The sequence below is a fragment of the Typopeltis vanoorti genome, chromosome 20 (assembly GCF_054136105.1).
Source record: "Typopeltis vanoorti isolate ZY-2024b chromosome 20, IOZ_Tvanoo_1.0, whole genome shotgun sequence".
NCBI lineage: Eukaryota > Metazoa > Arthropoda > Arachnida > Uropygi > Thelyphonidae > Typopeltis > Typopeltis vanoorti.
Window position 1 is genome coordinate 104,443,208 of NC_143568.1, and position 25,085 is coordinate 104,468,292.

General features: G+C 38.9%; 1 protein-coding gene across 1 annotated transcript in view; it reads left to right on the plus strand.

Annotated features, from left to right (window-relative positions):
* Nucleotides 1–8,215: 8,215 nt before the first annotated feature.
* LOC150095742 (CUE domain-containing protein 1-like) overlaps nt 8,216–25,085 on the plus strand; it is a 101,235-nt gene continuing 84,365 nt past the window's right edge. Inside the window, exon 1 of the mRNA XM_090410763.1 lies at nt 8,216–8,407. The gene's annotated coding sequence lies outside the window, so the exon portion shown is untranslated. The remainder of the gene's footprint in view (nt 8,408–25,085) is intronic.

The following is a 25,085-nucleotide window of genomic DNA, read 5'->3' on the forward strand; positions in this document are numbered from 1 at the left end:
AGGTACAGTAATTTCAGAGAAGACATGGTAAACAAGTTGAAAGAAGTGTTTGCTAAATATAATAGAAGTATTAAAGCCAAAAAAGTAGAAATCAGTTAGGATTTTAAGGATGCAGTGGACAGTGCATTTGACGCATCTGGTGTGAGATATGGCCAGGAGGATGATATATATACAACTGGTTTCTGCTATAGATTAACATGTACAAAGGAAAATGTGTAATCGAATTAGCACACAACCACTCGTACATACGATGGCCATCACATTAATACGTTATTCGAACACCATCTCACTCCTGTAACCCATGGACTAAGGCTAAAAAGTTGGAGATTGACAATGAATACGCAAAGCAGTTGGAAGAGCTATGAAAGAAGGGTTCTCAAAAAATCCTTGTAGAGCTAGAAGCACAGAACATTTTAGAAGAAGAAGAAGCCGATCTCCAAAAATGGTTACAACAAAAAAACTGGCTGAAATATTTTACTCTTTAATAACAAAATTCTATTATTGGAATAAATCGACCCTGAAATGAACAGATCTAGGGAAGTAGACAGAATGATGCAAGCTTGCATCATTGCTTGCCACGGAGAACTTTATACAGAAAAGAAAAGGTAAATGACGCAGTGTAAGTTGGACGTAATGTAAACATTTTTAAATAAGCCGACTCATACTGTTTGTCACCTGACCCCCAACCTATATCTGGTGAACCATCTTCAGAACGCTTTGATGCAATCCCTGAATTTGAAGAATTTTTTGATAGCTTCCCTTCCTCCTTAGATCAATACTTCAATTAATAAAGCAGTAGCTTTGAAATAATCACTCTTAGATGCATTTAATTTCAGCTGATTATTGTAATATTAAATAAAATAATCAGCTGAAAGAAGTACTATACTCTCATATTTCATTATTTATTACAGTATGGCATAGTATACAGTAATTTTCTGTTATAATTGGAACATTGTATTATTTAACTATAAGCAAAGAATAAAATTAGTTTCAAAATTTGTTTTAAAACAGACCTACAGACATTAAAATTCAGATATGTTCGTTGTTAATATATCCTTAAAGTTCGTATAGTGATTTTCGACTTATGATAGGACGGGATCGTTGGAATGGAACCCCCATTTTAAGTCGAGGACTGACTGTGTGTGTGTGTCTGCGCGCGCGCACGTATGCGTGTGCGTGCGTGGTGTTTTACAGAAAAGGTGATTTCAATGTGAAAGTCAGAAAACACCATGAAGCAGAGCCAAAATAAAAATTTGGAGGCGACGGATGTTTCTCAAATAGCTTCCCATACACAGTACTTGAAGAACTATACGGTGATCAACCAAACTCTCGTTTATGGGACCAACATTAAAAAAATGATAAAATAAATAAAAAAATAAAAGCAACTTTCTTTACTGGAAAAACTCAGTACAGAATTTTGTGAAGCATTCAGTATCATCCTAATTCCATGCACTTAAACGCTGATCAGTATTATTAATTTTTTAACTTATTTATCTATTTCTATTTTTATTTTGTAGACCTTTTAGTCAATCTCGGGGACTTCGCTGTCCTCGCTATTGTCCACCTCATAATTGCATAAAAGATTCAAAATCTATACATTTGCAATTTGCTGGCATTCTTAGCCAGAAAGAACAGCATACTCACTGCCTAACACAATAGAGAGTTGGCTCGAATTCCATAATGGGCATGGATGGCGTTCGTGAGTGTCTTCAGGCAGGACCGGATTTAAGGTTATTGTGACCCTTAGATGTAACTTCTAAGAAGTCCCTCTAATGAGTAAATTTTTATCTAACTAAAGTGAGCTTTAATGAGGATAGGGTCTTCTAATGCGATTACTAAACTCTCTAGCTTATGCATAAACCTGACTCTGTCTTCAGATGATAGGCGAATGCCATCATCTGATATAAGGCAACCCTGCTTATTGAGGACTCAAGTAGCTCGAAAACGTTCTATGTTCGCTCCCTACAGAAGGGCTACCAAATAGTTTCATCCATAGTGACGCTGAACGTGATATAATTTTACAGACGTTTGATGTTGAGATTACATTAAAAGCAAAGAAAGAGAGAAAAAGAAAATATCCACTCTTTTATATGCTTGTGCTATTGTTCAGCACAAGCACTTTAAAAAATTACTGAAAACATGTAATATCGTCATGACATGTAAAGTGAAATTGTTATGAATACAGAATAATTTAAAAAATAAAAAAAATAGATAACACCGGTAGCCAGTTAGAGATAGCTAGTACAAGACTATCACTAATTATACACGACATCTGGTGAAGAGAAACGGCTTACAAGTGCCGCCATCTCCTTGTCCCTAATCCTAACAATATATTTATTGCTTGAAATAGTGTGGGTTCTAGAGTTTCTTGAGTTCACGAGGTAAATAAAACCGATTTTCCAGGAGAAAAGATCGCCTTACTCAACGTTCGGTTAAAAAAAAAATGTTAGCGACTAGAATTAAATTTAAGTCACTATTCGTCGGGGGGGGGGGGGCTAATGCAGTAGACGTGCATGCCACTTTCACTGAGCTATATAGGTACAATTAATTAATTTACTTTTTTTTCACGGTTTTAGTGACTATTACTTCTCATTGGATGAAGGAATTCTTTCCTTCATCCCGTAATAACATTAGCATGAGTTTTTGTGAGTGATGTCCTCAGAAGATTTGCTGTAAAAGATTATTATTATTATTATTATTCCTGACACCTCCAAGGAGTCCGAAGACTCATCGCGGGAAGACACCTACAGCTGTCTCAACCACTACACCGAACCGCTACTACGAATCATCTCCATCAACGCCATCTACCGGCCACCACAACTAGTATTTTTTGTGTGTAATTTGCGCGTGTTCTGAAGGGCCGATTTGTCTGTATGCGGGATGAAAAACCCGAGTTTCCGGGAGAAAAAAACCCTGCTACCTCCGTATGAGATCTGCTAACTCACCTTCTAACATAAAAAATAAAAATATAAAATTGAAAGATAAGCAGAATATATTCAACGAGTTAGATAAATTCGTACAGCACAGACATTTTGCAAAGACTCATGCGTTGGAACTGCTGCCTTTGCAGTAAATAAACAATGATATTTACTTGAGACACCGAGACAGGTGGCTCTATGTCTTTTATTAAGTTATTTGAATTCAAGGATTTTTTTTTTCTATTTTAGCAATGACGAATATTTTTCTCTTTGCAGAGCAGCCAAGCTATAATTTCACCATTGATGTAGATTTATCTACACAATAAGGTGTTCTCATTTGCTCTCTTGCTAGAGTATCTCATAATTTTTTATTCTTTATTTTGCTCACAGTTATCGCTATCACCAGAGAGGTCCTGAGTGCAGTTATTCAGATTTATCGATATACACCCTCTGTCCAAAATGAAACCGAAATTTTCGAAAATAGAAGAAACTAGTGGCGTCACCTATTGTATCTTTTTGTTGTCAAAAGCGACACCCTTCATTAATGTTCTCTCGACTGTTTATGACATTTGTTTCATAAGAAGCCGAGTTATAGAGTCAAGAGTGACAGTGTGTTTTGACGAACAATCGGTCGTCACGATATTCATGCCGTACGCGACGAATTCTCGCTAACAATCGATTCATAACTTCGAGATAAAACTCAACACTGACTGTTTGGCCAGGCGGAAGGAATTCTTTGCGGATAATGCCTTGGAATCGTAGAAACAAATTAGCATTGTCTTTACTTTTGACTTCTCCATGCGACTTTTTTCGGATATCCCTCTTCTGGTGGTCTCCACTGAGCATTCTGGTGCTTTGTGTCGGGCTCATGTTCAAAACACCACGTTACGTCACCAGGAACGATCGTTTCAAGGAGGTTGGAGTCCTTAGGAGCGGTTTTAGTGAGGTCCTTGCAGTGTTCAATTCGATACATTTTTTGGTCGTCGGTCAACTTGTGGGGAACAAATCGCGAATTCAATAGCTAGATAGGGGTAAATGGCCTCGCCTACTTCCCGTATACGGGAATAAAAAGGCGTTAGCTGATTTTTTTTATTTATTATGTATCCAGGAGGCGTTATCGAATTTATGTCTATAGAAACTTGTTTTCTAAACCGTTCTTCATCTAGTTCCCTAGTTAGTAGCTCTCCTGCATAAGTAAGCAGCTTTTTTTCTATCGGGAATTCTGGTTTTTCATCCCATAAACTCAAGAAAATCGATCGTAGGGTCTCAAGAACCAGAACCTGGTGACTGACTGTTGTCAGGCATACTTTCTTCCCGGGTAACAATAAAAATCACGAAGAGTCTATGACCAGCTATTTTGTGATTGGCCAAGGGTAAAGGGCTGGCTGCCAAACAAACTTTAAAAGTTAGAGCTAAATGTTAGAGCTGCTGCTCCCTTTGGTGAATTAAAGGCAATAGTGGATTTTTTTGATTATTATTCAAGACCTCCAGGAAGTAGCAAGACTCATCATTTAAATAAAGATCATTATATGCAAATTGTAGAACGTAGAAATTTTGCAATCGCAGAAATGCATAAATTTTTCAATGGATATCATCAGGTGTCAAATTCATATAATTTTATAACGATGACTGTTACGAAAGCAGAACGCTGGAGGTAGAGTAGTGGCACAAACATATACGTTTAATGAAATAATAGTCTTTCTGCAGTGATCACTAACTAACGAATAACTCAACATACGTAATGTAAGAACTCACTAATACATACAGTTCTTGGCATTGCTAGCTGACAGTTACCTACTAATGACACAGTTTTCGACACCATTTCGGCGGTCCATTAACGCTCGACGTGCTGTTCACGACTTGTGAGCGACCCGTTGACAAAAATTATGTATTTTGTAATACGCATTAGCTCTCGCACGTGCCTAACAGGATATAGTATATCTGAAATAGTGTGAGTTGTATTGTTCATTTTTAGAGCGGCGGCACTAAAAATTATACTGGAGGGGCTGCAGCCCTTCAGCCCCTCCAGTATAAAATGAAATTCCTGTTTTATTATTGCCGTTCTTAAATTTTTATGTATTTATCTAACGTTATTTTCTTGTTTGTAATACAATACCGCTCGATAGTATTTTATATAATTCATTTTGTAGCAATAGTTGTATTTTGCTAGGGCTCTTAGTATATAGTATATAGTACTGGCTATTATATAGAGTATATTCAACGCTGGAAACAGTGTAGCTGTGGAGATGTGGATTTTACACACCACGGAACTTGATCGCACGAAGGAAGACTTGCTTTAGAATCTAGTCAGCGACTAGAGGAAATTATTCTAAGTCTTTTTTCGACCGGGTCCCGAGTTAGTCTATCTCTGGCACGGGAAAGCGGGTTTGAAAGTAAGTTTGAGCGCGGTTAGTAGTTGGAAGGGGGACAATCGTTCGATGCTGTCGGCACACTCTCCCTCGATGAGTCTTTGGACTCCCTGGAGGTGTCAAAAATAATAATAATAATAATAATTTCAGACGTTAAAAATATTGTGTTAGGGTTAGAGACCACGAGATGGAGGCACTTTAGCCGCCTCTTCACTGTTTACTGCTTAATTAGTGATAGCCTTGGGCCAGCTATCTCTGATGGGCTACCTGTGAAGATTGAAAACTACCCACTCAGTCTCCAAAAATTTAGTTAGGACTGAAACGTCCTCGCCTAGTCCCTATACGGAAACGAAAAGGTGTTAGTTGACTTTTTATATTTTTTTTCAACGCGGGAGCTGCGTTTAATGCAGAACCCAAACCGCTACCTAGTGAGGATAACGTAGTAGGGGTTTCGCGTGATTTACGTACGGTTTGGGCTAGGAGCATTGCAGCCCAAGGTGCGTTCTACTACAATCGCACAAACAATACAAATTAACATCGTTGTAGTTGTCGTTATCGCAGATAAATATTGTGCATTTACTAGTATTTAATTTATATATTTGTAGAAATGAACGAAGAGAAGAATTCTGTTAAATATTTGCAAAATATAAATTTTTCACGCCTGGAACTGTGGAGGCATGTCCAACTTTAGATGAAGAGCAACTAAATACAGAATTAAGTGAATTTTATATGAACGACCAGAATTTAAAAACTTGTCAGGACATACAGAAATTTATGACATAATGTATAAGACAGAAATGTGTGAATTTTTGGTTGATGTATTCAGACTTCTATAAATAATAATTATTTATGACAACGGCTGAACCAAGAACGTGTTTCTCAGACAGATAAAGGGTCAATTCTCTCAAAAGAATTAAAACTTTTTTAAGAAATTCAATGGCACAAAATCGACTTACTGCTTTAGCCATGTTAAGTAGAAAAAAACATGGTTACAGATATGACAAATTTTAGTGATAAGGTCATGGATAAATTTGTAAATCAAAAAGAACAAAGAATGGAATTTAAATATAATAGATAATTATCTATTGGCTTTGATTTTCTTTCTACGTTCAATTGTATTTATTGTGTATAACTTGACTTAGCAAGTAAAGGATATAATTTTTTTCAAATCCGTATTATTATTATTATTATTATTATTATTATTATTATTATTATTATTATTATTTGTTTGTTACAGTTCCCCCACTACAAATTCTTACTAGTAGCCACTGGCTGCGGAACAAGAATCCCGCATTTTTGAGAGTGAAAACTCTTCTCTACCAAAGATAGACTGACTTGAGAACTGACTAAGGAAATGCCTAGAAAAGTTTTTCTAAACGATGAAATCCAATTGTCGTCTAGTGCTGTGGTGCGTTCGGGTAAGCCATTCCCATAAGGCCGTTAGTTCGAATCAATTTCTTTTAAAAGTAGAATATTGAAATGTCTATGACGTTATTTTTAGCATTATTATTTTTAAGCATTATGTCGGTATACATTCGATGAATCTGAATACTTCTTGTTGACTAAATTTAGAATTCCCTATTAAAGTAAAAGGGTGGTGAATGATTGAAAGGAGTGGCCTGAGGCGGTCAGTTCGTCGGTGAATCAGTTTAAGGATAGGTATGATAAGCATTGTGTTAATAATGGTTAATCCTTTATCCAAGTGTAAGCAAACAAAGTTTGCGCCTGAAGTATCTTCAGGAATGAGGCAACTCGCGGTAAAGGTGACCCAAGCACAAATCACTCTTTGTCTTAGTATTTCCCATAATGCAAAGCACACCTCTTTGCGGACCTGTATAATGCTATGCATTAAAGGAAGGGCCAGAATCCAGACCGGTTTCGACCTTTATTGAAGTCTCGCCAGTGTGAGCCAGACCCAGAAGTGGTGATACTAAGGTGGAAGCAATCGAGAAGTCATTTAATAATAATGTGAGACACCTTTTGGCAACTCGTATAGGTAAATATGACTTCTCCATTACTTCCACATTGGTACCACCACCTCTGGGTCTGGCTCCCACTGACGAGATCTCAATAAAGGTCGAAACCGGTCGGGTAGTGGCGCTTCCCTTAATGCATAGCATTATACATGTCTACAAGGAGATGTGCTTTGCATTAGGTGAGATACTAAGACAAGTGATGAGAGCTTAGTCCACCTTTACCATGAGTTGCCTCAGTTCTGAAGATACTTCAGGTGCAAACTTTGTTTGCTTACACTTGGATAAAGGATTAAACTAAATTTATTATAATCTAACCAAGTGGGAAAAAACTTCCAAAATGGTCAGTTTCTTACTCCCATGGTGAATTTGGTACATTGTGGGAGGTATGATAGGTATATTGCGAGCGATGTTTCTGAGCCTCCTGCAATGTCTTTGGATTCAGTGAGATACATATTAACAACAACGACAATAATGAAAATGATAATCGCCTGAAGAAAGACCGTTCTAAGTTCAGTTTTAGCGTCCAACCAGAGGAACTTCTTCTAAGCCTAACTTTTCGAAGCATTAGACTAACTTTCTAAGCCTAATGCTTCTAAAGTTAGTTGATCTCTGACACAGCTAAGTAGGGTTTTCTCTCTCTCTCTGGGAACTTGAAATCTCGAGAAAAAGCGACCTTAGAACTCACACTGTTACTGGCAATAATACGAGGTTAGGATTTAGGACCACGAGATGTCGACAGTTTTTTTTTTTTTCAAGACGGTATATTCAAGTGAAAACATTATCAAATCATTTCGACTCCCATTTACGCAATATACCTAAAGTTATATGTTAAACATTTTAAAGAGGAGTTCTTTTTTTTCCTAAACAGAACATGATCATTTTCGCCCCCTCTTCTGCCAGAACGGTGAATTCGCTTTGCGTATATCCACCGTTAGAGGTTCAATTAGTTACTTTCAAACCTGCAGTGTGTACATCAATATTTCTACGCTCTCCGACTTACATCACCGAATAAGATGTGCATTTGGTGAATTTGCACTTTAATAGGATAGCATTAGTACTATATATTACAACCATAGTTCAAAAGTGCCTGAATGTTAATACTTCTAATTTACTTTGCATTTGTGGATTGAATTACATGTAACAGGTGACTATCATAAAATTATTTCTAGGTGTGGCTATTTAAGTTAACTTAAAAATTTCTGTTTAAATTCATTTACATTAAGAATGATAATGCATATTACGTTCAAACGAAGGGAAACATTTTGTACAATGCTGTCTTCGTTTCCACACATCTAGAGATCGAGAAATAATTATTGGTTTCTTTTCATTTGGATTTTCAAGCATTATGCCGGTGTACATTCGATGAACCTGAAGACTTAGAGACAAAGTTTATAGTTCCCCTTTTAAGATACAAAACCGAAACCACCAGTTTTGTTAGTAAATACCTGCTTACATTATAATTTATATTAATGATATAAGAGCTGTTTATTTTGTCCCATGTAATGCATATTATACTCTTTTTTGCTTCAACTTTAACCACCACCTCTAGCAAGATATAACACCTAGGTATCCTTTCCACTTCCATCTCATTACTCTTCGAGAGAAAAACTGGAAATTTCCCTTTTTCCTCCTCATCCTACCATGTATTGGGAAATCTCTCCTTTATCTATGTTACAAAATCCTTTCACTAGCTTTTACATGTGCCTTTTCCAATATTTTTTTCAAATTTCAATCCATGTTCCTGTAATCTATTTTAACATGCAAACTGTCATGCTCTTGCAATCCATTATGCAAACTGCCATGTCCCTGTAATCCATCATCGTATTCATTGTTTCCTTTTGTTACATTAGTTATCTGCCTCTGCCCTCTTTCAATATCTTCCTGAAATCCAAGCGGCCAGATCTATAACAATAATACATCTATAACTATAATATAACAATCTATAACAATAATACATCTATAACTATAATATAACAATCTATAACAATAACAACAATAACAGAGTAAACAATAACTTTCTTATACTTACTCAGCAGTTATCCTTTGCATTGCCTTTATCATCCTCACAGTGGTTTCTCTGAACTCCTTGCCCACAATTTTAAATTAAATCTCTTGCCTTCTGAATTCAGCCCTACTGATATTACATAAGCCTGCAGTAATTGTCAGTCCAAAATTCAAAATCCTGCTCCTAGCAAAACTTGCATTTCTTCTCTTCTACCACTGATCTATTTAAGTCATTCTGAAGTGAAACAATGTCACTCATTTCTCATCTCTCTTCCTAATTTTACATTGTCAACAGTGAACTTTATATTCTCCTTAAAATTCTCATCAGTATTGTTAATACATAAATTTTATACAAAATTGCCAACATGGCTTCTTAATCAGATTTCTAATATGTACCCTCAAGGGATGTACGGGATGCTCAACTATAGACCATTTATTGAAAGTAAATTATACTTGCCAAGAAATTAGATTGTTTAATCATTCATTGAAATGTAAGCAAATTGAAATGAAGCATCTAGTTTACTATATATAAAGGCTTCACATTAGTTGCCTTAGCATAATGCAAAGTACACATCCTGTCAGACATGTATAATGCTATGCAAGGAATGGTCACTGCCCAGACTGATTTAGACTTTTATTGAGGTATAAGTGAGAGCCAGACCCAGGAATATACCAAGGTTAAATTAATGTACAAGTCATATTTCTCATTTGCCAGTAGTAAAATGTTGTATTACCTTATTGTCCAAATGGGCACATGCTTTGTATTATGAGGTACTGAGGCCATCTCATTGCCCTCTGTATACAAGTAGCCTAGTCATGAAGATGCAAACCTTTTTTCTTACTCTTGAATGAAGGATTAAAGAAGAATATAGTTTCTTGGCAAGTATAATTTCCTATCTTCTTCTTTAAGTGCTACTTCCTAACAGAGTTCATTGACCACCTTTGCAAATTTACTTCTGTCTTTAATGGCTCTGCTTAAGAGCTCTGTGTTCAGTTTAGTCCAATTTTTATATTGGACTAAACTGAACATGATATTATTCTTCCAGGTTTTCTGTTTCTATTATTTTACCTATTAGTATTATCTGGAGAATGTTATATTTACAGTTTCTCATTAGATGTCCTAAATAGGCACATTTCTTCTTTTCACAATATTGATTAATTCTCGATTTTTATTTATTCTTTTCAGTTCTTCATTCTTCACCTTTTCTGTTCATAGGATCATGAGTCCTTCTAAATATCCACATTTCAAAGGCTTAAGTTTTTTATTGTATTTCATTGTATTGTATTTAGTTGTATTCAACTTCCAGGGATGACAAGGGATCATCCCTGGAAGTTGAATAAAGGTGTGGATGGTAAGGGTATGAGGACTAGTTTCTTTGCTTGGAGAGTTGTGAATGAGTGGAATGGGTTGCCAGAGTCAGGTGTGAGTGCCTCATCAGTTAATGGGTTCAAGGAGAGGATGATAGCTTGTGTCGGTAGTTTGGGTCTCCCATGATAAGTCTTCGGACTCCATGGAGGTGCCCATGCTATAATAATAATAATTTGCCATGAACTTCTATGTTTCAACTCCATATAGTAAACTTGACCATATGTAGCACTTCATCATTCATACTCGAATTTCAATGTTTAAGTCGTTATATAAAATGGGTTTCCATGTTGATAAAGGACTGTCTTCAATTTCACTTCTTAATCTTATCACCATTTCACAGTCTGAACTTTCATTAACCAGGATCCCAAGTATTTGAATTTGTTTGAACTTGTTCAATTTTATTTCCATTTAGAATTATGTCAGCTGTTATTGAAGGGTTGTTGCTTATTATCATAAGTTTTTGATTTTTTGTTGTTAATTTTAGGCCCATTTCTGTGCTTTCTTTGTTGACACGTTCTAGGAATAGTTGAAGATCATGAATATTTGTTGTAATTAAAGCAGTATCATCTGCATAGCATAAGTTATTAATTGGTTATGATTACTTCTTCCTTCTGAGGCCTTGTGAAATAAGACTTCTGCATAGATGATAAACAGAAGTAGAGATAGTACACATCCTTGTCTCACTCCTCTTTCAATTTGGATATTGCTTGTCTGGATGTTGTCTGTTAGTACAGATGCAGTCTGGTCCCGGTAGAGGTTTTTAATTATTCTAACATCCTTATCATCTAGGCCTAGTTGTTCTAAGATGGTTATGAGTTTATTATGCTGGACCTTATCAAAAGCCTTTTCAACATCAGTAAAACAAATCTAAAGGTCAGTTCTCTGCATCTTTATGCTAATATACATTCTTATCCTAGGCCATTTCTGAAACCAAAATGATTTCACTAATGAAATCGTCACATTTTTGGTATATTCGGTTATGAATAATTTTTAGGAATATTTTGAGAGTCTGGCTCATTAGGCTAATTAATCTAAAATCATCACAAGATTTTGTATTAGTTTTTTAGGCAATGCAATGAAGAGTGAGTTCGTCCAGTCAGAGGATAGTTTATCAGTATCATAAATTCTGGTGAATAACTTTACAGTTTAATCAATATCACTGTCATTGATTATTATTATTATTATTAAGAGAGACCTCCAGGGAGTCAGGGACTCATCGAGAGAGGCCACATGCTACAGGCACCATCTACCATACTTATTCTTGAATTCATTCACCCAGCTTGGGCTCACACCAATGGCAATCAATCCATTCCAATCACACACAACCTTATGAGAGAAAAATTTAGCCCTCTTCTTAGAGGCATTCATTCTCAGGTTCCAAGGATGCCTTCTTGTCTATTCCCAACCCTCCATAAATTGAAAAATTCCATCAATTGAAATCCTGTATAACCCTTTCAGAAGTTTGTAAGTCGTGATCATATCATCCCTTTTTCTCCTGTTTGCTAGTTCTGCAGTCTACAAATTCTCAATCTGTCTTCATAATCAGTATTCCACAATCCTGATATCATTGCACTCTCTCCGAATTGGAGGTCGGTGAATTTCGAGCGATCCTCAACTACTACTCTGAGCAGTCTCTCAGAGCTTATGCCAATCCACTGTCTGATGTCTGCCAGCCAAGATTTTCTTCATCATCCTTGTGCTCTTCTCCCATTTTTCTTCCCTTTTATAATCAATTCAAGTATCTTATATTTTTCATTATGAAGTAGGTGACCAAGATATGCAGTTTTCCTTCTTTTTATGGTATCTAAATGTTCACGTGATTTCCTCATTTGTTCAAGTACTTCCTGATTGTAGAAAGTATTTTTACCTTGGGTATAATTATGTTAAAGATACCAAGCAATTTTAAACCTGGTTTTACTCCATTTTTCCCAAGTAAGCAAACAGACAAAAATGTCAAGTTTGCGCCTGCAAGTGATGCAAGACTAGCTGATCCTACAGGTAGTGCAAGACCAAGGCAACTCGTGGTAGAAGTGGAACAAGCTGCGATCACTAATCTTAATATTTACCCTTAATGCCAAAACACATCTCCAAGAAGGGGATGTATGATGTTTTGTATTAAAGGCAAGGGGCCACTACCCAGACCGGTTTCGACCTTTTTTGAGGTAGAATGGGAGTTCATGCCTTTCATCACTGGCCTCTTTAGATTTAAAAAAAGTTGTGCTGAGAGTCAGCTTGATAGTGAGAGAGGAGAGGAAAGATAGAGTGGATAGCAGTAGATAGTTAAAGGAGGCCTCAGTCGATCTACTTGGCCTGACTTAAATGCCAACACCAAGCAGATCTCCGACATTATCTCCCTCCATCCGTTCTCCTCCGCGTTCTCCGGCCAGCCACCTCTTCAGATGTCTGGCCGATGAAAGAAGTGAAAAAAACAAATGCAGGAAAACACACATAAATTGAAAATCAAAAGAACTAGGACACACATAAACAGAAACAACAAAGGAGCTAGAACACGCATAAATAGAACAACAAAAGTCGGTGAATTAACAGAAAAGTACTGCAAGAACGGGGGAAGAGCCTGGCCCGAGTGATGCAGCCCACAAGGAGCTGCACCGCCTCGCTGTAAGCCTTCGCCGCTCGGGTTCTCAGGTCTGCCCCCTCCTATGTGGATTAAGCGTGAACATACAGAAACAGAACCAAGAAACATAGAAGGGGCTTTTTTTTTTTTTATGTCATATTTGCCCTGCTATCTCTTACCGCTTCCTCATAGTCTTTTACCACGTTTTCCATCACTGTGAGTACGTGTACTGACTCTTCATCATTAAGTTGCCATATTCTCTTCAAGCATTCATTCCATTCCGCTCGGTCATAAGTGACTTTCCCAAACTTGAGCCATATTCTAAGACTCTCCAGCTCACCTTCACATTGCAAAGCCACGTCTCCCTTTTCCTGTACAGCTGTGTGGACTTTGTTTTTTATCTCGGGTTTATTCCTAAGATAGAATAGGATTCGTTTTGTTACATTTGAATATTCATATCGGGGTTCTTTTCTTTTTACCGGTTTTGTAATGGCGTGAGAAGAACCGGTGTTTGTATCTACTGGTAAAGTTCTTTTTTCAAATTCCTTCATTATCCCTGGGTATCTCTTTTCCAGATCTACTCGTGTCAGCGACTTCAATGTGTCGCATAAGTGTTGTTTTTCCTCCTCTGTTAAGTCCAGGTGACCGTCCAGTTGCTGGGGCTCGACCTTGGTTATATCCTTTACATAGAGTTCTCCCCATATGAGTCTATTGCTCCTTTTAAAGAGCAAGAAAGTTGGCTCTCCTTTTGTGGTCATTATCTGAAATAGTTTTCCTGCTGTTTTTGGAGATCCCTTAAAGTTCTTCAAAATGACAGAGCCGTTTGGAGTATTGCTTTTAACAAAGTCTGTTCCTTCCTTAGTTTCTGGATTGTTTCCTTGCTCTCTGTCTTCTGAAGAGGTTTCTTCCTCATTTTCTGTGTTGTTTCGCGATATTAACTCATTTCCTTCCTCATCCTCATCTGAACTTGAGGCTTCTAATTGGCTTTCAGTGTCCTGTTTATTTCGTTTCATTTCTCCTTCTTCCGGCGTGATGGGTCGTTTAGTTGTACTGGTGTTGATTTCCATTTCCTCTGTTTCCGTGCTGTCATTGTTGCCTTCCGATTTCTTAGTGTTCTGTTTCTTTTTCTTCCTAATTCTCCCTTCTGCGTTCCTCCCAGTTATTGCACGATTTCCTAATGCAGTCGTTGCGGTAGCTGGCGGTTGGAGGGCTGGAAACTCTTCTGGTTCAGTTGTTTGTAGTTCGTTTACTGTTTGGCCGGTAGCTCGAGAGTCCTGTGTTGTGAGCTTAGGAATGGCTACTGCCGCAGGTGTTATGGTGCCTCCTGCTCTTTCTGCAAGGCTCCTATTAGGACAAATGTCTATTTTATGGGTTGTGTTCCCACATTTACGGCATGTGTTGTTTTTCGGGCAGTGAGCGCTAAGGTGACCCAAAGCGGTGCACCGAAAACATTGTTTTCTTACGCCTGGATAATTGACTATTACTCTTGCTGAGCCTAAAAAAATCAAGTTGGGGACCTCGGTTTTCATCTCGATTGAAATGCTCACTTCCCCTGACTTCCACTCTGGGATATCCGCGTCTTGTCCGATTGTTACGTTTCGGATAGTCCCCCACTTGGAGAAAATGGTTTTAATGATTTCCTCCCCTTTCTCTAGATATTCGAGTGGAAACCTGTCAATTTTTACGGATTTTAAAATACTCCCAACTAGGAAGGGTAGGTATTTTTTCCCTTCACATTCTACGCCTTTTAGGAGCATTTCTCTTGTTTCTATGTTGTTTGTTACTATTTGGAATCTACCCCCCGTAAGGGGTAAGCCCGTAAATACTTTCTGCTTTGACGACTTTGAGAAGAGCTCTCACAAACGTAAGGAACTAACTTTGTTAGTTCCTTAGTGCACATACCATATCTTTATGTTCCCGAAGATGGCAATGTGACATTGCCGAAATATAGAAGTGATTCATTAAAGTTATCTTTAATTAATTTACTTTATATGCGTTGTCAATTCCGTAAATTAATTACCAGTTATGTCTAACCAACGTATAAGTCTTACTACTAGAATCATGATCATCCACGGAGATGCAATTCCACGAAAGGCCCGTCAATACGGCAAATTGAGGTTGAAGATATCGAGGCAAATAAATCGTCTGACGTTCCTAAAACGCTGCCGGGATAACAAAGTGATCCCCAACTGTGTCAAATTAAAGCACCGTTTCACTTCCGAGAAAGCTCTACGCATTTACAACCGCACTAGCTTCGCCCTGTTAAGAGAACAAATTACCGCGACGCGCGTTCTCCTTGCCGACGAAAACAAAACCTTACGGGCGCTAGAGGAAGAGCTGTCTAACACACTCGGCCTTGATCTATGGTCGGTACTTCATGACATTTCATGCACATCAGCAAGAAAGGAATTCGAAAAAATACGTAGTCAACACGTGAAAAAATACGAAAACCTGACAAAGACTTCTACTTCTGTACCCCAGCCACCACTCAACACAGTAGTCAACCTCTCGTTGGCAGTTTTAAAGCCTGAAGCACTCACCGTACTTTCACGTGGTCACAATTTCGCCCTAGCTCCAAAAAGGATACCTGCTGAAGAAATCATGATCCAAATAGAGCGTGGAATTCACAACCTGCCTAACCACATCGCCAACAACGTGAGACTGGATGTAGTCGGTGTTCTCACGAAAGCCAAACCTCCAAAATCCAACTTATCCAAAAACGAATATACAGCCCTACAAGAATTAAAAAACAACAAAAAAATAGTAATCACCAAAGCTGATAAGGGAAGCGCCACTGTGGTACTCAATCAAAAAGACTACAAAGGTAAGCTAAATTCTTTAATACGAGACCGTACTACTTACCTCCCCATTGAATATAATCCGACCAACTCTCAGATCAGAACTATCCACAGACTCCTTAAGAAAGTCACTTCTTGGCCTGTGGAATTCACCAACAAACTTAAACCTTATAACTCTAGACCCCCCCCGATTATATGGACTCCCAAAAATACATAAACAAAATGTGCCATTACGTCCCATAGTGGATGACATTGATTCCCCCACATATAAATTAGCCAAACATTTAGCCAAAACGCTCACACAACTGGCAACACACCATCACACATAAAAAACTCGGCCCACTTTAAAGCCAGTATAGAAAACCTCACACTCCAACACACTGACATAATGGTCAGTTTTGACGTCTCCTCCCTATTCACTAATGTCCCACTCAAAGAAACCTTTGAGCTTATCCAAGCCAAGTTTTCTCCCGATATCTCAGCCCTATTTCAGTTCACAATGAACTCAGGCTATTTCGTTTGGCAAGGAAAGTTCTACAAACAGATAGAGGGGACAGCCATGGGTTCACCACTTTCCCCACCCTTGGCCAATTTCTTTATGGAGACATTTGAAGAGAAAGCCTTAAACTCCGCCCCACAAAAACCCACTATTTGGCTTCGTTATGTGGATGATGTGTTTGCTATTTGGCCACATGGCTCAGATACACTCCACTCCTTCCTAACACACTTAAACAACCAACATCCCAGAGTCCAGTTCACCTTAGAAAAAGAGGAAAACAACACCCTCCCCTTCCTAGACACTTTAATCACCCGCCAGCTTGATGGAACTTTGGTTTTCTCTGTTTACAGAAAACCCACCCACACTGGCAGATACATTCACCAGCAATCCCCCCCCCCCTCACAACAATATGGGGTGATAAAAAAAAAAACACTATATAACAGGGCAAAATTAATCTGCTCAGATGACAAGGCCCTGACTGGGGAACTAAACCACATCCTCAACACTTTCTTAGCCAATGGCTACAACCCCAAAAAAATCCAAAAAATACTAAAACCTATAAACCACAACCCCCCTCCCCCCCTCCACAATAAAGACTACACCAAGTCTATCACTATCCCCTACATCCAGGGCACCTCTGAAAAAATAACTAATATCCTCAAAAAATATGACCTTACTTCCTGTTACAGACCATATAAAAAGTTGGCATTCCTTATCCGCTCTACCAAAGACCAACCACTTCCCCTAGACCTACCTGGTTTATACCAGGTCCCTTGCAGCTGCAAATTGTCCTACTTTGGCCAAACAGGCAGAACAACAAATATCAGGATTTCAGAACACCAAGACTACATCCGGTTTCACCAGTACAGCCGCTCTGGGCTGGCAGACCATGCCTTAGATACCCACCATAAAATTCGTTGGAAGAAGACAAAAATAATCCATCGTAGCAAGTTTAAATACGAAAGACTATTCAAAGAATCTTCAGCAGCTCTAAAAAACGTTCCTAACCTCAACAAATTTGGGTGCATGAAACTGCCCCAAATTTGGGAGACTTTCATTATGAGAACTTCAGCCCAACAGCCAAGACTACCAAATTAGCCCGCCAGAGGGCACTATTAGGACTTTAGGAACAAAATTAGTTCTTATTTTCTTCCTCATTTGCTTTGTTAGTTCCTTAGTGCACATACCATATCTTTATGTTCCCGAAGATGGCAATGTGACATTGCCGAAATATAGAAGTGATTCATTAAAGTTATCTTTAATTAATTTACTTTAAATGCATTGTCAATTCCGTAAATTAATTACCAGTTATCATAAAAATTAAAGGACTTAAGGTCCGGTCAGTTGAACTGAAAGGGAACAAAATAAGGAACTTACAGACCTGGTACCACTGGGACTTAGAATGGGGTAGAAGACTGGCCCGGGAGATGCCGCTCACAAGGAGCAGCACCGCCTCGCAGTAAGCCTTCACAGCCTGGGTTCTCAAATCTACCCCCCTTATTTGGAGTAAAGGAAACCATGTCAGTGAAAGCTTTGTGGCGAGGAAGAACAGAGTGGTTGTTACTTTTCCTAGGGAGAGTTAGGTGGAGTTTTGGAGATACTAAAGAAATATACAGGGCTTTATGCGTCCCTGTATAAGAAAGCATATTTTCGGTGGTTTGCAGTATTTGTTCACAAATTTAAAGTCGCCTAGTAGATGTCTCTCTTGTGCAAGAAATTTAGGAAGGTAAAAAAAGAAACCTTTCCTTATTCCTGCATACATTAAATTTGTGTCCCATACCTGGGATTTTTTCCGTACCTTCTAGATGTGATACTTTAAGACGTTAATTAAAAAAATGGCGAATTTTTGGGTCTTGTTGACTGGTGGCGGGAATTGCAGGTGTATGACCTCTTCTAGTGATAGCATCGGGATTCCCAGTGCTGTGCTCAGTCTTTGCCAGACGTATTGTGCTGGTGGGCAAAAATAAAAGAAATGCTCCACCGTTTCCACGCCCCGGCAGACATCACAAAAGGGATCGCACGGACTGGGTACGTACCTAGATTTAACCTGTTTCACCGGGAGCCGCCCATAAGCTATTCGCCAGGCCAGATCCCGATGAAAAGGCTGTCCCCAGCTATTCTTGATGTTTTTAAAGAGAATTTCATTGTTTGTCCCGAGGTTTGGTGTATCACGCCTGGAGCGTTGGAAGAAATCCCAGTATACTGCTCTGGGTTTGTGTGTGAGGATTTCTGTTCCTTTGTCTCTAAGTACTGTGAGTGATTTTACTAGTGTGCAGTACCACTTGGGCACAACCCTTGCACGGGGTCCAGCATAGTCCGTGGTTCCAAAGAGGGGGAGGAAAAGTCCTATAAAATATCTAATTAGGAGGCCTGAAATATGGTTTGAGTTTAAGGCCTTCCGTACGGTTTTGAATGTATTTGCATAAAGCAAGCTTTTGAGATCAGGCAGAGCGTACCCCCCCTTCTTCATGTTTTAGTTGCAGGTATTGTTTTTTAACCTCATGTTTTTTTTCATTCCAGAAGAAATCTATGAGATTTTTGGATAATTGGTTTTCTTGTAGCAGTGTGATGCCTGTGATATTGACTGTGTGCATCAGCATTGGGGTAATGATTGTTTTTATCACTGTGGCTCTGCCATAAAAGGAGAAAAAGGTCGGTTTGAATAGACTTATCTTTTCCGTACTTATTTCCTGTAATTTTTTAACTGGTAAAGCTAGCAACTCAGAAAAGGGAACTCCTAGTATTGTTAACGGCTGCGTATGCAGTGCTAAACCGTAGGGAAGTCCGGTGTTATGGAAATTTCCAAAATTTTTGATTTTGGTTTTTTGTGCATTAACTCGGAGACCACTGACTATGCTGAAGTTTTGCAGTATGTCAAGATAGATGCAGATAGACTCAGAGTCTCTGAGTGTGGCCACTACATCATCTGCATATGCTACTATTTTGCACTGTTTGGAGACTTGGGGAAGTGGAATACCATTAATTGCAGGAGTGTTCTCTATTCTTTTGATGAGGGGTTCTAATGCTAGGGAAAAGAGAAGGGGGCTTAGTGGGCAGCCTTGCCTAACCCCTCTCTTTATACGGATTGGTTCTGTCAGAAACCCATTAATAGAGTTGTGTCGAGGCCTCTGCGTACATATGTTTAATTGTACGCCGAAGTCTCGGGCCTATGCCTACTTTTTTTAGGGTGTCCTGTAAGTACGTGTGGCTGACGCTGTCGAATGCTTTTTCCAGGTCGGTGGAGAGAAGTGCCAGGGGGTATTTTTTTCCTTGGCCAGTCTGATTAGGTCTCTTAGCAGGAAGAGATTAAATTCCATAGATCTACCTGGGATTCCATAGACCTGTGAACTTGTTATTATGTTTTCTATTCCGCCCTTAATGCGTGTACAGATGATTTTTGCGAAAAGTTTATAGTCTAGGTTAGTTAAGGAGATGGGACGGCAGTTATTTGACAAGGTCCGATCTCGGTCTTTTTTGGGGATAAAGATTGTATAGCTCTTAGCGAATTCCTCGGGGATGTTACCCGAAGTGAGGAATTCGTTAAAGATATTTACTAGTGCTGGCAGTACAAGGTCCCAGATAGATCTATAGAATTCTATCCCCAGTCCGTCTGGCCCTGGGGTCTTTTTTGTCTTCATCGTTTTGCACGTGGCTTTTATTTCAGCTGCAGTTATCGGCCTGTCATGCAGGGCGCTAAGATGCTCGGGAAAACATTTGACGTCCCACTCACTGAAGTCATCCGTGCCCTGCTGGTCAGCGAAGATGCCGAGATACTGCTGGTGAAAGTCACGGAGTATTTCATGGGTTGAATTTAGAATCTGGCCTTTCTCCTTGATCTGGTAAATCGTTCTTTCATCGTTTGCTGCCACCCGTTGTTGATTGTAGAATGCGGCAGAGGGTGTTTCCAAATTTCTGAGATAGTCTCGTGCGAAAGTCGAGGTCATCGACTCTACTCTGCAGCTCTATTTCTACCTGTCTGATAAGATGTCCGCAGGGAACTCTGCTCCGTTCGCTTGACCGGTACCAGCCAAGTTCCCTGTAGAGATCCCTCAGCCATTTACGTTGTTGGTAGACCCTTTCACGCCCACATTTTTGAAACAGTTCCGCTATAAATGTCCGTGCTGCAGATATGTGAATGGGGTTCTGCAGGTTGGTCCGCTACTGGGGATAGGTTTCCTGTCTTTGTTACCGCCTCCTCAAGGGGCTGGGTGCCTTCGTGTTGGCTTGTAGTTTGGATGTTGTCCATTTCATCTTCTGACGAGAGTAGGCTGCTTTGTTTAGCCTTTTCTGCCTCTCTTGTGCGCTTTATTGGGGCGCTGGTTGTTACGACTTCTTCCTCTTTGCCGTGGGTTTCGAAGTTGGCTGTTATTTCCTTGATGTGGCGGGTTGCCCTGGGTGTCTTACCCGTTACGGCTTTCACGGAGGTTGTGTTTTCTGCTAGTGTTTCTTTTTCGGTCTGTTGCCGGAGCTCTGGAAAATCGCTCTCTGATGATACCTCAGGTTTACCGAGGGGTATAGCCCTGATCGGTATTATGGTCCCTCCAGCTGCTTCTGAGAGTGTTCTGTGCGAGCACATGTTCACTTTATGGGTCAAGTCCTCACATTTAAGACAAGCTTCTGTGCAGTTTACTATTTTGTGCTCTGTTGATTTGCAATTTCTGCACTGTAGTTTTGGGCATTCTGCCCCTAGGTGACCCTCATGGTGACGTGAGGGTCACCTAGGGGTGACCGTGAGGTCCTAGGTGATGCCTCCTCCTCGGGGAAATCTTTTAAGATTTCCCCGAGGAGGAGGCGAGACTACGAAAAGCAATAGAAACATTCGGAGACATTCAACTGATACTCACAGGACAAAACGGGCCAAGAGTCATCAGTGCAGAATGAAACGACGTGTTTGTCGATAATATAGATGAAATCACTCCTGAAAAGATCATTGGTCTTATCGATGCAGAGGACGACGTGGGACTAGCACTGCACAGAGGCCTCTACATGCTAAACCATGTCCGTGGAGACAAATTAGCAGATCTCATCATTAAAACCCATAACAATAGACAGCAGGAGGATTTAAACCTCGCCTAACTAGTCAGTCGACTCCTAGTATCGATCTGCCAGAGGGGGGGGGGGGGAATTCTGGTTTGTTTTCTCTTCTTTTTGTTTTCTTTCACATTAGAAATTTTGTTGTAAAAAAGGTCTGTCTATTCCACACAGGAGGGGGTATCCTGAGAACCTGGGCTGCGAAGGCTTACACCGAGGCGGTGCAGCTCCTTGTGGGCTGCATCACCCAGGCCAGGCTCTGCCCCCGCTCTTCTCAGTATTAAACTGGTCATTCAGGTTGAAATTTCAGAATTTACCTAGTTTCTTACAAATTGTTATATGTAATTTTTAATGTTATTTACTAGTTCCTCTTTTTCATGTGGTGCTTCTTTCTTTTGTTTTCCCCCACTTTCCTCGGGCAGACACCTGAAGAGGTGACTGACCGGGGAAAGCTGAAAAGAACGGATGGAGGGAGATAATGTCGGAGATCTGCTTGGTGCTGACATTTAAGTCAGGCCAAGTAGATCGACTGAGGCCTCCTTTAACTATCTACTACTATCCACTCTATCTTTTCTCCTCCTCTCTCACTATCAAGCTGACTCTCAGCACAACTTTTTTTTAAATCTAAAGCGGCCAGTGATGAAAGGCATGAACTCCCATTCGACCTCAAAAAAGTCGAAACCGGTCTGGGTAGTGGCCCCTTGCCTTTAATACAAAACATCATACATCCCCTTCTTGGAGATGTGTTTTGGCATTAAGGGTAAATATTAAGATTAGTGATCGGAGCTTGTTCCACTTCTACCACGAGTTGCCTTGGTCTTGCACTACCTGTAGGATCAGCTAGTCTTGCATCACTTGCAGGCGCAAACTTGACATTTTTGTCTGTTTGCTTACTTGGGAAAAATGGAGTAAAACCAGGTTTAAAATTGCTTGGTATCTTTAACATAATTATACCCAAGGTAAAAATACTTTCTACATCTATATATCCTCCTGAGATTTTTATTTAATAAGGTTAAAACACCTTATAGCAACTTTTTTTGGTAAAATACTTATACAAGCTCTGTATTACTAAATCTTGGTATTTCTAGCCTAGCTCCCACTGATGAGACCTCAAAAAAGGTCGAAACTGGTCTGGGTAGTGGCCCCTTGCCTTTAATACAAAACATCATACATCCCCTTCTTGGAGATGTGTTTTGGCATTAAGGGTAAATATTAAGATTAGTGATCGGAGCTTGTTCCACTTCTACCATGAGTTGCCTTGGTCTTGCACTACCTGTAGGATCAGCTAGTCTTGCATCACTTGCAGGCGCAAACTTGACATTTTTGTCTGTTTGCTTACTTGGGAAAAATGGAGTGAAACCAGGTTTAAAATTGCTTACTTCCTGATTGGACGTTTTTGCTGTCCATGGGATTTTTAACATTCATCTGTATAACCACATCTCAAAGGCTTAAAGTCTTTTTATTGATGTTGTCTTCAAGGTCCAAGTTTCTACACAGAGCATACACAGCATTTAGCATACTCTAAGCTCTAAATTTAAACTGTGGTTACACAGTGTTGATTTCATTAAGAGAAAAGTTTTTCTTGCCATTTCAATTCTAACTTTTATTTCCATTTCTGGATTGCAATCTTCATTTAACTAGCATCCGCGATATTTAAACTTTGCCACTCTTTCTCTTTGTTTCCCATTTAAAGAAAGTGCTGAATTAAGAATTGGTTTCTTGCTTATGACATGAATTTAGTTTTGGTGATATTTATTTTTAATTCCATTTTTCCTCTCTTCATTCACTAGTTCCAGAAGATTTTGAAGATCCTAAATATTGTCAGCCAGTAGAGCTGTGTTATCAGCATATCGGATGTTACTGATGATTTCACCATTTACATTAATCCCTTCCTTTCTTTCTTTTAAGATTTTTTGAAATATGGCTTCTGGGTATAAGTTAAGAAGAAGAGGTGACAGCACACATCCTTGCCTTACTCCTCGTTTAATGTTAATGGAGTCTGTAATAATGTTATCAACTTGAACAGATGCCTTTTGGTTCCAATATAAGTTTTAAATGATCCTGATGTCTTTACCATCTAATCCAGTTCTTTTTAATAGTGCAATCATTTTAGCTTGTTGGACTTTGTCAAATGCTTTCTCGAAGTTGAAGCAAATTAATACTTACTTGTTTTGGTCAATACATTGGAATAAGATTTTTGAATTGAAAAGAGCCTCTCTTGTTCCCAAACCATTTCTAAAGCCGAATTGGATATCACTGATGGTGTCTTCACATTTTCTGTATATTATTTTTTGAATTATTTTCAGAAACATTTTGAGAACATGACTCATTAGGCTGATCATTCTATAGTCATTACAAGTTTTCACATTTGCTTTTTTAGGTAGCATGATGAAGGTCGACTGTAACCAGTCGACCTTTATCAGTAGATCTTATTAAATAGCTTTACTAATATATTAATGCTGTCACCTTCTAATAACTTTACTATTTCTGCTGGTATTCTATCCGGACCTAAGACTTTATCATTTTTAGCTGAGTTCAGCACACATTCTACCTCTGATCTTAGAATGCATGGACCTTCTATCTGTTCATAAGTATTTTCTGAGTTCTGTCTGTTATCCGTAAAGAGTTCTTCTATATATTTCACCCATTCTTGTATTTTGTCATCCTTTTCGGCTATTATTTCTCCCATTTTGTTTCAAAGGATACATAGTTGTTTTTTCTTAAACATACCTGAGGTCTCTTTCAGCTCTTTTGTGTAGATTAAAATTGTCATGCTTTTCCTGTAGAATTTCTATTTCTTTACATTTTTCATTCATCCAGATTTCTTTTGCTTCTTTGATCTTGAGTTTAATAATTTTCTGAACCTCTTTATATATTTTGTTGGACTATGATTTTTATATGATCTGCATTGATCCATGAGAGAAAGAACTTCGTCAGATATCCGATCTTTCTTTTTTACTGCTCTATCAGGACACAAGGTATAGGTGCATATCTCTATGAAGACAATTTTAATTTGTCCCATGATTCGTGAACTCTCATGACACCATCATTCTTGATAAGTGCTAGCTCTTGATTCAGATCTTGACTCAATTTGTTATCTCTGGGTTTTTTAATTTTTCTAAATCAAACCTTTTTTGTTGATATTTCTTAAGTATAGCTTTCAGTCTAAGTTTTAACTCTACCACCAGTGGATTATGATCAGAAGCAATATCTGCACAAGGATAGGATTTTGTACTCTTTATAGAACTTCAAAATCATTGATTAATTAGCAAGTAATCAATTTGGTTACCGACTATATTCCCATTATTATCCTGTGGTGATCACCAAGTATGTGTAGTTAGATAGAGGGGACAACCATGGGTTCACCACTTTCCCCACCCTTGGCCAATTTCTTTATGGAGACCTTTGAAGAGAAAGCCTTAAACTCCGCCCCACAAAAACCCACTATTTGGCTTCGTTATGTGGATGATGTGTTTGCTATTTGGCCACATTGCTCAGACTCACTCCACTCCTTCCAAACACACTTAAACAATCAACACCCAAGAG